We start from the raw sequence: 12,148 nt of genomic DNA, 5'->3' as shown, positions 1-12,148 counted from the left end.
AATATAAATGAATTCGATTAAAAAAATACCTGCAACCTTTTTTTTTTATTATTATTATTTACAAATGTTTAAAATGTAACAGACTTTGATATAGTTTGATTTTGGCTTCTCATATTAAAGGGGTTTTTGGCATCTCTGGTAAAGGGGAAAAAATGCAAACACACTTAAATAAGCACATATATTAAATAAAGCCACTTATTTTTATAGTCTAAATATATCCCATAATATCTCCATGAAGATGAGGGTGAGATTTGTTAGTTAATCAGATCCTTCCTGAGCCAAAATCCTAAGATTTCTTCTCTATCTTCAGCAGGAGAGAATCTCTAGTGACAGCGACACAGCTCCTGTTCGCTGAGAGCGGCGCCTGGTGGCCGAGGTGTGTACTGCACACTGACACTTAAACAACAACACTGTGAGAAATGAATATGAAAACAGGAGCATACAGCACCATACTGCAGAAAGTTTACTTCAAATCAATGTTGTAAAGCTTGCACTCTCAATGGGCAGATGAAGAGAACAATGTGGAGTTTCATCAAGCAGCTACCATCCCTTCTTTCTTGATCTCTGCTCATCACCATTTCTCAAATGAATCAACTACTATTGAACCTTCCCCATCGCAAGATCACCAAGGGCGGCGGTGGACGAGAACAATAGTTGTTTGAGGATCTGCTTGGTGTTCCAAACAGGTCCTTCTGGCTTCCCAGCCTCACAACAACAAAACCCGATGGTGGTTTACATTCATCTCCAGAGTTTTATTTATGCGCCAAACAAAGATTTTGCTGATATTACTACAAAAAATTGTTAGATTTTCACTACTACATGTCCAAATTCCCAGTAACCACAACATAAAATAAATAGCTAATAAATAAGAATACTAATAAATAGGATAAGCTACTGAATTAAGAAGTGTTTTTAGTGTTTTTAATTTTTCACAACAAAATAACTAAATAGGAAACGGCACAGAACATTGAATTAACCTTATTTGCAAAGCATTTGAAAATCTTACAATGATCTTTGGTTTATTAATGAATTCAAATATTTTAATTTTTATGCATTATCTATTTTTATTGTTTAAACAAAACCTTGAAATACTACATATAGGTGTCAAATAAACGTTTACATTTTTATATCGCATTTATCTGCTACGTTTCATTTTTAAAGCATTTGCAAAAATGCTCATGTAGTTACTAATTTTGGTCTATTTGTTAGACTGTTTCATATCAGATTAAATTAGTACGAAGAAAGGAACAGTACTTTCAGTGAGCGGGATTTCAGACTGTTCTCGATGCAGCTGATGTGAAGATGAGCTTACACTTCTCTTTCAGAGCGGTGTGTGTGTGTGAGAGAGTGTGTGTGTGTGTGTGTGTGTGTGTGTGTGTGTGTGTGTGTGTGTTATTAGTTAATCAGATCCTTCCTGAGCCAAAAATCCTAAGATTTCTTCTCATTCCTCAGCAGGGAGAGAATCTCCAGTGACAGTGAGACATGGTTCCTGTTCAAGAGAGCGGCGCCTGGTGGCCGGAGGTGTACTGCACACTGACGCCAGCAGAAAACAGTTTACCACAGATTTCAGAGAGAGAGAGAGAGAGAGAGAGAGATCGTGTGCTCAGGACGGATCTCAGACTGAATGTGCTTCAGAGGTGAATACTGAGGACACCAGACGCGGAGTCGAATGATCCTAAGAAGTCCTTTCTCTACTTTTAAATGTTTTTCACTTCAGCGTCTAAACTCGAGTCTTACCACAGTTTCTGGCTGTATTGGGTTCAGCTCAAACGTGGTGAACAGGTAATAAATGGATCGAAACTATTCCATAAATATAAATCTTACAAAATATGAAAATAAAAAAACCTTACCGAACTAACATATAGAACATGCATCTCATTGAAATGAAGCATTTGAGTCGGGGTCAGTTAAGGAGGCGCAGCGTGACCTCTGACCTGAAGATGTAGTTCCGGCCGACGTCGGTGATGTCCACCCACCGCAGTCGATGTCGTGGCGGTACGTATCCCAGCAGCCCACAGTGATGGCCCTGACGCCCATGTTATAGCAGGCGTATGTTTAGTCAGGCCTGTTACCGTGGAGACCAAGTAGACATCATTAAACTCTCTCTCTCAGGATCAGCAGAAATAGAGTTTTGGCATGATCACTGTACCTGTAGAGTTATTCTGTGGGGGTTTGTTTTTCACTCCAGTCTAAAATGACACTAAATACATGAAAAAAAATCTATATTTTTACTCCTTATGATTTTAATCTGATTTGAAAAGTGCTCGTCACATTTTTGTTCTCAGCTCGTTATTATCTGATTATTATGCAGAAAATAGTTTTTGAAAAAAGAAAAAGGATTTTGAAGAAGGAAACCTTTTTTAAAGAGAAACTAGTCTTTGGAACAAAAAAGCTTTTGAAAAAAAAATTTGTTTTTGGAAAAAAAAAAAATAAATAAAAGAGTCTGAAAAAAAGAAATGAAAAAAGTATTTTAAAAAATACAAAAATATGAAAAAAATAAAAAAGTTTTTGAAAAAATAAAAAAGTTTTTTGAAAAAAGTAAAAAAATTCTCGAAAAAATTGAAAAGAAAAGACATTTAAAAAAAAAAATATGAAAAAAGAAAAAAGTCTTTGAAAAAGAAAAAAATCTGAATTTTTTTTTTGAAAAAAAAAAGAAACAAGTCTTCGAAAAAAACATTTTGAAAAAAGAAAAACGTCTGAAAAAAGAAAAAAAAAAAAAAGTATATGAAAAAAATATAAAGGTTTTTGGAGAGCCCAAAAAGTGTTCAGCTCATTATTATCTGATCAGTTTTCTGGCGTTATTTTACTCAAGCCGAACAACAACATGGTTCTGAAAGTAAAAATACAATTCAGAAAATCCATAAAGAGAAAAAATGTAAAAATATGATGTATAAAGCTTTAAATGAGCTGAAGTTATCAATATCAGATCCATTAGTTCACCGAGATTTCCTCAGAATTCATTTAAAGATTCAGAGATTCCACTATTCTTTTTTTATGTTATAAATCTTTGATTTAAAAAATCTAATGTTTTCAACAATTAAAAACTCATTCTCTCATTTCAAAAACAATTAAAGGACATTATAAAATGTTAAACATTTTCAGAGAATGGATTAATGCTACTGCCGTTATATTAAAGTAAATAAATATTACATAGATTCATAATTAAGGCTGTCAATTAATTAACTTGTAATCAAATTAATGACACAAGCAAGATGCCCGTTAATTCAATTAATCACAAATAATTGTGAGTGGTAACTTCTACACTCACTACTTTAACTTTACTCAAGTATGTTTTTGGCCAGATACATCAAATTCTTTATAAGTCACTTTCAAAACAAGTCTTCCTGAGACAGAAACAGCTGTTGAGGAGTGATGTCAAATAAGAAATGCCTTGATTAGCATCAGTTTGGTCTTATTTTAAAGCCTGTCATCTCTGATTAGAAATGATTTCTTCCGCCTGGCTTGCGTGTCTCTGTAGCAGTGAGGAGCTTCACCTTCAGGGCAGTACGTGTCCTCCAGACAGAAGCTGGCCTTGTGACCCTCCGCCACTTTTGTGCCGTTCAGGGTCAGGAGGTCGTAGTTTGTGAAGACCTCGATGCTGTGGTAGTGTCTGTAACAGAGGAGGAGCGCGGCTCAGTCACGTGACACAGTCCTGGGCTCTGATTGGCCCGTGAAGCGTCACATGACCCACTCACCGGTGGCACTGGTGCCAGGTCCAGGACTCTCGCGAGGCTCGCGGTCTGAAGTCGGCTCGTCCGAGGTTCATGATGCGTGAGGAGAAGCGCAGCAGCCGCCGGTGACCGTAGGGCCAGGTCATGCGCGCGGCGGAGGACGACAGACAGTTCTCCTCGTGAGCGCAGGTCAGCAGGTTGCCCAGCGGACGTTCCTCCCGATACGCAGACTCCTGCACCAGCCTGCGCGCGATCACCAGACCGGAGCCGCTGAGGGACACACAACACCACACTCATCAATACACACACACACACACAACCCACACTCATCACACACACTCTGCTGCAGCGAACACACAACACACAACATTCGGAGCCTTTTTAATCCGAATATTGTACATTAAACCTAGACCTGTCAGTCGGCCTGACCCCTTCAGAAAACATTGACTTTAAATCCCCTTCAGATTTTAAGTTAACGATTGCATGTTCTGGTTAAATTATGTATGGACAGGAGGTGAATGATGAAATATATCACTTTTTTGGTAAAGGGTTTTAATTTTTAATTTTGACAGTTTTTATGCATACTACATGTGAGCATTTATTTATGATATTATTTTTTGTAAGCATTATTTTGTTTTAATTGTCAATTTGCGGATTTTGGTGATTTATTGAAATTTTTAGTAAGGCTTTTTATTCTTATTATTTTAATTAGTTTTTAATTATTTATTATATTAGTTGACATTTGTATTTTTTTATTCATTGTAGTATTTTTGTTTTGATGTTTTATTTTAAAATGATTTATTTTAATTTGATATTTTGTGATTTCATCCTTTTTGTTAATATTTTCTGAATATTTGTTCATTTGAAATTTGTATGATTTAATTACTTTTTAGTGTTTTATTTTGAAAGTTTTATTATTAATTTGTTTATTTCCACGCACATTTAATTGCTATTTTTGTCCAAAACATTGTTTTTAGTAAGTGTATTATTTAATGTTTAACAAAATATTTATAAGAAAATATTTATGCTAATTTGCCATTTGTATGATTGAGTTAATTTTTTAGAGAAAAGGTTATTTTAGTTATTTAAATATGTATTTATTTTAATTTGACATTTAATTAATTTAATGATTTTAGTTAAGGTTTTTTTTTAAATTTAAATTTTATTATTTGTTACATTTTTAATATATTATAAATAATCAATATTATAGGATATCAAGTACTGGAGATAATGTCATATCTGCTGCTCATAATCACTTTGCATGTGTGACGTCTAGTGCGGAGTGTGTGGTGTGTGTGAGAGGAGTGTTAGTGTGGTGTGTGGTGTGTGTGTGCTGTGTGTGTGTGTGTGCTGTGACGTGTGTGTGAGAGGAGTGTTAGTGTGTTGTGGTGAGGTGTGTGTGTGGGTGTGTGTGGTGAGAGAGTGTTAGTGTGTGTTTGTGTGAGTGTGTGTGGGTGTGTGTGTGTGTGTGTGTGTGATGACGATGTTAGTATGTGTGTGTGTGGTGTGTGGGGTGTGTGTGTGAGACGCAGAGAGTGTTAGTTGTTGTGTGTGTGTGTGTGTGTGTGAGAGAGTGTTAGTGTGTGTGGTGTGTGTGTGTGTGTGTGTGAGAGAATGAGTGTTAGTGTGTGGTGTGTTCGTGAGTGTGTGTGGCAGGTGTGGTTTGGTGTGTGGTGTGTGTGGTGAGTGTGTGTGTGTGAGTGTGTGTGGTGTGTGTGTGGTGGGTGTGAGAGTGTTAGTGTGTGTTAGTGTGTGTGGTATGAGTGTGAGTGTGAGTGTGTGCATGTGTGTGTTTGAGGTGGTGCGCGTACCGTCGGCACGCAGGTGACTCCGGCGCTCTGGCTCGCCCCCTCGTAGGGCAGTACACCGTACCGTTCTGTTGCCCCCCCCCCCCCCCACGTGATGGAGAGACTCGGTGCCGATGCAGTGTGTTCCGTCAGAAGCACGTCTCGGACCCGGAGCTGCTGGGCCAGAACCAGGTGTCCTGCAGGAAGGACGAAGCGCGTGACTGACGGCAGCAGAAACCCACCCAGAGCAAATAATGCCAGCTAGTACAAACTAATTCATGCACATTATCAAATACTTTCCACCGTTCATCTCCCCGTTATTGAGCGAGAGCTGCTTTATAATGAGTGAAAAATCTGCTTGGTTCAGCATCAAGTCCTGGAGATTAATGTCATATCCTGCTGCTCATAATCACTTTGCATGTGTGAAGTGTAGTGTCTGAGTGTGTGTGTGTGTGTGTGTGTGTGTGTGTGTGAGAGAGTGTTAGTGTGTGTGTGTGTGTGTGCAACACACAATCATACATACAACACAACACACACTATCACACAACTCTGCTGAAGCGAAACACAACACAAACATTATGGAGAATTTTTTAATTCAGAATATTATATTAAAACCGGAGACATGTTCAGTCGGCTGAACCCCTTCAGGAAATATTTACTTAAATCCCTTCAGTTTAAGTTAACAGATTGCTTGTTCATGGTAACTTATCGATAGACATGGAGGGAACTGATGAAATAATCACCTTTTTATGGAATAATTATTTTTGGTAAGCATTTATTTGTAATTTTCAATTTGAGGATTTTTGTGAGTTATTGAATTTTTAGTAAGGATTTTTTTTATTATATTATTTTATTTAATTGTTTTTTAATTATGTATTTATATTAGTTTGACATTTGTATGTTTTTATTCATTTATATTTTGTTTGAATGTCTTATTTTAAAAGGATTTATTTAATTTGATATTTTTGTGATTTCATCATTTTTGTTACTATTTTATGAATATTTGTCATTTGAAAATTTGTAGGATTAATTAATTTTTAGTGTTTTATTTTGACAGTTTTATTATTAATTTGTTTATTTACATTTAATTTGATATTTTGCAAAACCATTGTGTTTTTAGTAAGTGTAATTATTTTGTTTTAACAATTATTTATAATGAAAATATTTATGCTAATTTGACATTTGTATGATGAGTTACTTTTTAGTAAGTGTTTTTTTGAGTTATTTAAATATTATTTATTTAAGATTTGGCATTTAATTATTTAATGACAGTTTAGTAAGGTTTTTTAAATTAAATAATTTATTATTTTGTACATTTTAATATATTATTATAATAATCAAATATAGGATATCAGTCTTGGAGATAATTCATATCCCTGCTGTCTAATCACTTTGCATGGTGAAGTCTAGTGTTGAGTGTGTGTGTGTGTGTGTGTATGTGTGTATGAGAGGAGTGTGTGTGTGTGTGTGGGTGTTTGTGTGTGTGTGTGTTGTGTAGAAAGGGTAGTAGGTGTGTGTGAGAGTGTGTGTGTGTGTGTGTGTGAGAGTGTTAGTGTTGTGTGGTGTGTGTGTGTGTGTGTGTGAGTGTGTGTTTGGTGTGTGTGTGTGTGTGTGTGAGTGTGTGTTGAGGGGCGTTGTGTGTGTGCTAGTGTGTGTGTGTGTGTGGAGTGTGACGTGTGTTAGTGTGTCGTGTGTGTGGTGTGCAGTGTGTGTTAGTGTGGGAGTTGTGGTGTGTGTGTGTGTGTGGGTCGTGTGTAAAGGAGTGTGTGTGAGTGTGAGTGAGTGCTAGTGTGTGTGTGTGTGAGTATAGTGTGTGTGTGTGTGTGTGAGTATAGTGTGTGTGTGTGAGTATAGTGTGTGTAGTGTGTGTGTGTGTGTGTGTGTGTGTGTGTGTGTGGAGGTGAGTGTGTGTGTGTTTGTGTTAGTGTGAGTGTGTGTGTGTGTGTGGGAGGCAAAGCTAGTGAGTGTGTGTGAGTGTGTGAGTGTAGTGTGTTGTGTGTGAGTGTGTGTGTTAGTGTGTGTAGTGTGTGTGTGTGTGTGGGAGTGGGAGTGTGAGTGGTGTGTGTGCCTGTGTGTGTGTGTGTGTGTGTGAGTGTGTGTGTGAGGGTGTGTATGACCCGCTGTGTTAGAGAGATGGCTATGAGTGTGTCCCCTAGTGAGGTGTGTGTTGAGCTCAGTGACCGTGTGTGTGGTGTGTGTTGAGGGGTCGTTACCGGCGGCACAGGTGACTCCGGCGGCTATGGCTCCGCCCTCGTGGGCAGACACCTGTCCGTGACTGTTGCACGCTGGATGGAGAGGCTCGTGTCCGATGCAGTGTTTTCCGTCAGAAGCCGTCCTTCGGACCCGGAGCTGCTGGGGCCAGAAACAAGGTGTCCTTCAGGACGGACGAACGCAGGACTGAGGCCGCATGAAACCCACCCAGAGTCATTAATTGCCAGATATTACCACACTAATTCATTGCCCATTATCAAATACTTTCCACGTTCCTCTCCCCGTCTATTTAGCGAGAGCTGCTTATAAGACGTGACAATTTGCTCTGGTCCAGCACTCTATGTGGGTGGTTCTCTCTGGTTCTGCTCTTTCGAATCGTGCAGGGCTGAATTACCTCTGCATGGGAAACAAACAGCCTTGAAAAACTGAGAAGTCCATGGGTGTAAACAGTGATAAGCTCTCACGTTTTACTACTGAGACTGGATTTCAGTGAGTGATTGTTCAGTTTTCTACTCATAAGAGTCTCTTCAAGCTGCTTCAGCACAATAACAGTCGAGCCGAGAGAGTTTGTGCTTGTGATAAACAAAGCGTTACGGGACCTGTTCAAAACTCGAAGAAATTACATGTCTGACACCCACTGGTCACAGAAAAGAAAAGAAAATAAAGTGTGACCATATTCCCATGTGACCAAAAGCACCAAACCTATTGGCTGGCCATTTTATTCATAGTGTGATGGACAAGAGATTTAAAACAACCTCCTGAGACATGCTGCATAGCTATGTCCATCACCTATGCAAAAATTTTGGGATATCGAAGGTAAAAAACGTGGATGAAAATGCCAGATGTGCATAAATAACGATATTAGCTCAATTGAGTATGATCTTTTTTTTAATTCCAATGCCAAGACATGCACAGAACACTAAGAATGGAACGATTGTTTAGCGCATAATAGTCCATATCATCGGACACCATCTCAAATACTGTTCTTAATATTCTGAAATGCCTGAGCCAAGTAGTTCAATCTAAATAATTTGGTGTCATTATTCACATAAGTGACTGCTCTTGTGACGTACAGATGTAGAACACGCACCTGTGATGGGCTCTGGAATCGAAGCCGAAGCCGAGCGGTCGACACACCACCATGGCTTCATTAATGCCCCATTTTCTCACTGCAGACGGCGCCCCAGCGACTGCTGACCGTTCACCTCAATCAAGCACCGCACTCCACCCGGCCCTCCGTCCTGCCTCCCGCTCCTGCCGCCAGACGCACCTGAGCATTACAGGGACAGATCAAATATCACGTCTTGCATTTGTGCTCAAAATATATGGATTGCAAGCATTCTTTAAGTACAATAAGAGTGAAAATGAGGAATCTAACTATTCGTAGGGAAAACACCCAGACCAACGGCACAAATTAGTGCATCCAAGCCCTTTATACATGGTGTTAGATAAAAATCTTTAAAAACAAACGTCAAAAAATTGCTTATCACTTTTGTACCAATAGGGGGGACGGCACTGTGACATACCAAACTGATATGGTGTTATTCAGTGTGACGGTCTATACAAGTCACATGTTCACAAGCCTTGGTTCAACATGCAAAAGTGTCACAGAGTTACAGCTTTAAAATAATTTCTAATTGTTGATGTGTTTTCAAATGATAAAAGCATGCTCATTAAGATGATCTGAATCGAATTTGGTGAAAATCAGGACAACCCGGTCTAAGAGGAGTTTGAAAAAAGTAGGTTTTCAAAGAAAATAGAACAAAACTCCTTTTAAAGACATTAAGAGGGGGAGCTGTTTTCAAATCTGTGCACCTTTGTGAAACAAATATTTTAAGTGAACACTTTTTGAACACCTTTGGTGGTTCAAAATGTATCCAACTTTCACGCATGATATCGGAACCGTGAAGGGACTCTATTCTCCTGACGCACTAGGTTGCTGCTGTGATAAATCTGTTTCAGATATCTTCAGGTCATACTCTGTCTGTTGTAACACACACCAAGTTTGGCTCTGGATATATTTAAGCACTGCATAGATAACAGCCATCACACACCACCTGTGCCCATGCGCCTTCGCACAAATTTGTTCACCACTATTCACGAAAGATGTTTTGATTAATCACGACGACCGGAAATCAGTCCTTAACGTTTAGTCCTCGCATCATCTATGAAGATGATTATGGTTTTGGCTATTCTTGAAAATCAGACATCCAGTTTTCAGTAACAAGTAGGTTCTCACCACACGATCAAAATCAAAACGGCAGAGAGGAAGTTTGCTTTATATTCCGTATTGGATGTTCTCAGCATGTAGCCAGGGCCACCGTATATCCGTCATGTACCCATAGGTCGCGCCTCATTATGCCACGAAACCTCTGCAGGTTGTCTCAGTCCTCCCACGTAGTTGTCATTACACACACCCAGTTTGGTTGGATATATGGTAAAAGGTTGTGGAGATATCGCCTCATCTTCTCCACTTCGGCAAACTTCATCATCCAGATTATCCGTCCTGGTGTTATTTGAGAACGATTTGACGAATCAATTTGAATTCCTGACCTTATTTTCGGCATGATCTGAAGACGATCTGGGTTTGCCTTTTTGTGAAGATCAGAGCAACAGTCTGAGGAGGAGTTAAGAATTTCAAAAATTTTGTTTCTTATGTTATTGGACGGTTAGTTGCGAATAACATGCAGTAACCAACTTGGACAGTTCGGTGGCAGCTAGCGGAGGTTGATGAGTTAAAGACTCCTTAAATTTGCACTATGAATTAATGTTCATGTGACTGACTTGTTTATCTGTGGTGCCAAATTTCACAGCTTTTTACCATCTGCTTGTACAGGCTGCCAATGAATCAAGAGCGGCCACGAGCGGAAAGTAGGAAGAAAACTCAAACGATTAAAGTAAGTGTCTATGCACGTACCGTCGCGCTCAGGCCAGTGTTTGGGGACGTTGCAGCGGACAGATGCATCCTGGGAGTGTATTGCATGAAGCGCAGCAGGCACCTCCTGGGAGGCGGCACTGTGTGATGGAGCTCTTCCCGGCCCGAACACTGCACCGCGTTCATGTGGATCGCGGGACCACGTACCTGCACAAACACCAAACACATGTTCCACGAGCTGGGACACCACAGACCTCCAGTTTACCTGCTAGAAATAGTCCATTAGCTTGCTTTGTGTTTGGCAGAAAACTGCAACTGGCCTGATCGCAATATAAAACGGGGGCAGGCGTGCATGTGTGATGTGGACACTGGATTCAGTAAACTTACACACACGGGCCAAATGGAAGAAAGCGTTTTAAATAGATGGAAATAGCAGCAGGCCGGGGAACGGGGGACGGGACACAGCTGTGTAGCCGGGCGAGACTCCCTGTAATTTATTGCACGCAGTTGGGTCAGGAAGTCCACTCAGCAGGCATGTCCTCTTATTCTCCTCATCACTGAAGAACAGACTGACAGAGTAGTAATTCAAGAACATTAACCCTGAAATAAGGCAGTCAAACACCAGGGCAAAACCCCAAACCTGAGACCCATGAACAAATGCACATGGTTAATAGGAGAGGCATGCTAGGGAAGACTCATCTAATGTTGCGGTGTATTTATGTTGTGAGTGCATGGTTGCATACGCCTTCAGGGCCTTCTGCTTCCCAACACTGAAAAAGCTCCAGAATCCCACCAGACTGTTTAGGCTGGTTAGTCCTGGACCAACAGTACACCAAAAATAACAAGCCTAGTCCTCTGTTGAAAGTCTGAAAATGAATAGAAGACCATTATTGCTCTTAAACACTAATTTTTAATTGCTATTTTTACATAATAAGATCGTTTGGCGGTGACAAATATATGATTATATATATATATAGATATATATATATATATCTATATATATCTATATAGATATTTTTTAGTAGTATCAGTAGTAGTAGTTAGTAGTAGTAATCAAATAATAATAATAATAATAATAATAAAAGATAATATAATACATTAAGATATTGATTTTGTAGTCAGTATTGAATTCGATCTATAGCAACGATTTTATGGCCACATTGTGCAGGGTGGTAAGGCTAGACATTATGGTTGTTCATATTTATGGTAATAATAATGATTATTAATTATTTAGAAATTGAGAAATATTATTATTTATTATTTTGTTAAAACTGTAGTGTAACATATTGTCAATGATAAGAACTATAACTATATATTTTTTTCAAATTGTTTTCTTTCTGCAAAAGGATTAGGAATATGATTTATTTTGTTGTATTTTTTAATGTAAGAAGAATAATAGCAATATATATACATTGTTTCTAATTAAATAATAATATTATTATTAGTCATATTGATATATAATACAATTTTTGGCCAAATTGTGCAGAGTTAGGGGTTAGGAATGACTATTTTGTATAATTTTTTTAGTAATAGTAACAGTAAACATAATATCTTTTTTATTATTTAATATATATATTCACTTTTTTAAGGAAAAATTTAATTTA

The 12,148-nt window shown here is 38.5% G+C and overlaps 1 pseudogene; it reads right to left on the bottom strand.

Annotated features, from left to right (window-relative positions):
- Positions 1-1,441: 1,441 nt before the first annotated feature.
- On the bottom strand, positions 1,442-8,812 carry LOC122146677 (annotated as a pseudogene).
- Between the last annotated feature and the right edge of the window lie 3,336 nt (positions 8,813-12,148).

Source organism: Cyprinus carpio, chromosome A11 (assembly GCF_018340385.1).
Source record: "Cyprinus carpio isolate SPL01 chromosome A11, ASM1834038v1, whole genome shotgun sequence".
Taxonomy (NCBI): domain Eukaryota; kingdom Metazoa; phylum Chordata; class Actinopteri; order Cypriniformes; family Cyprinidae; genus Cyprinus; species Cyprinus carpio.
Note: the sequence above shows the minus strand (reverse complement) of the source record. Positions and strands in the feature narration are given on the sequence as shown.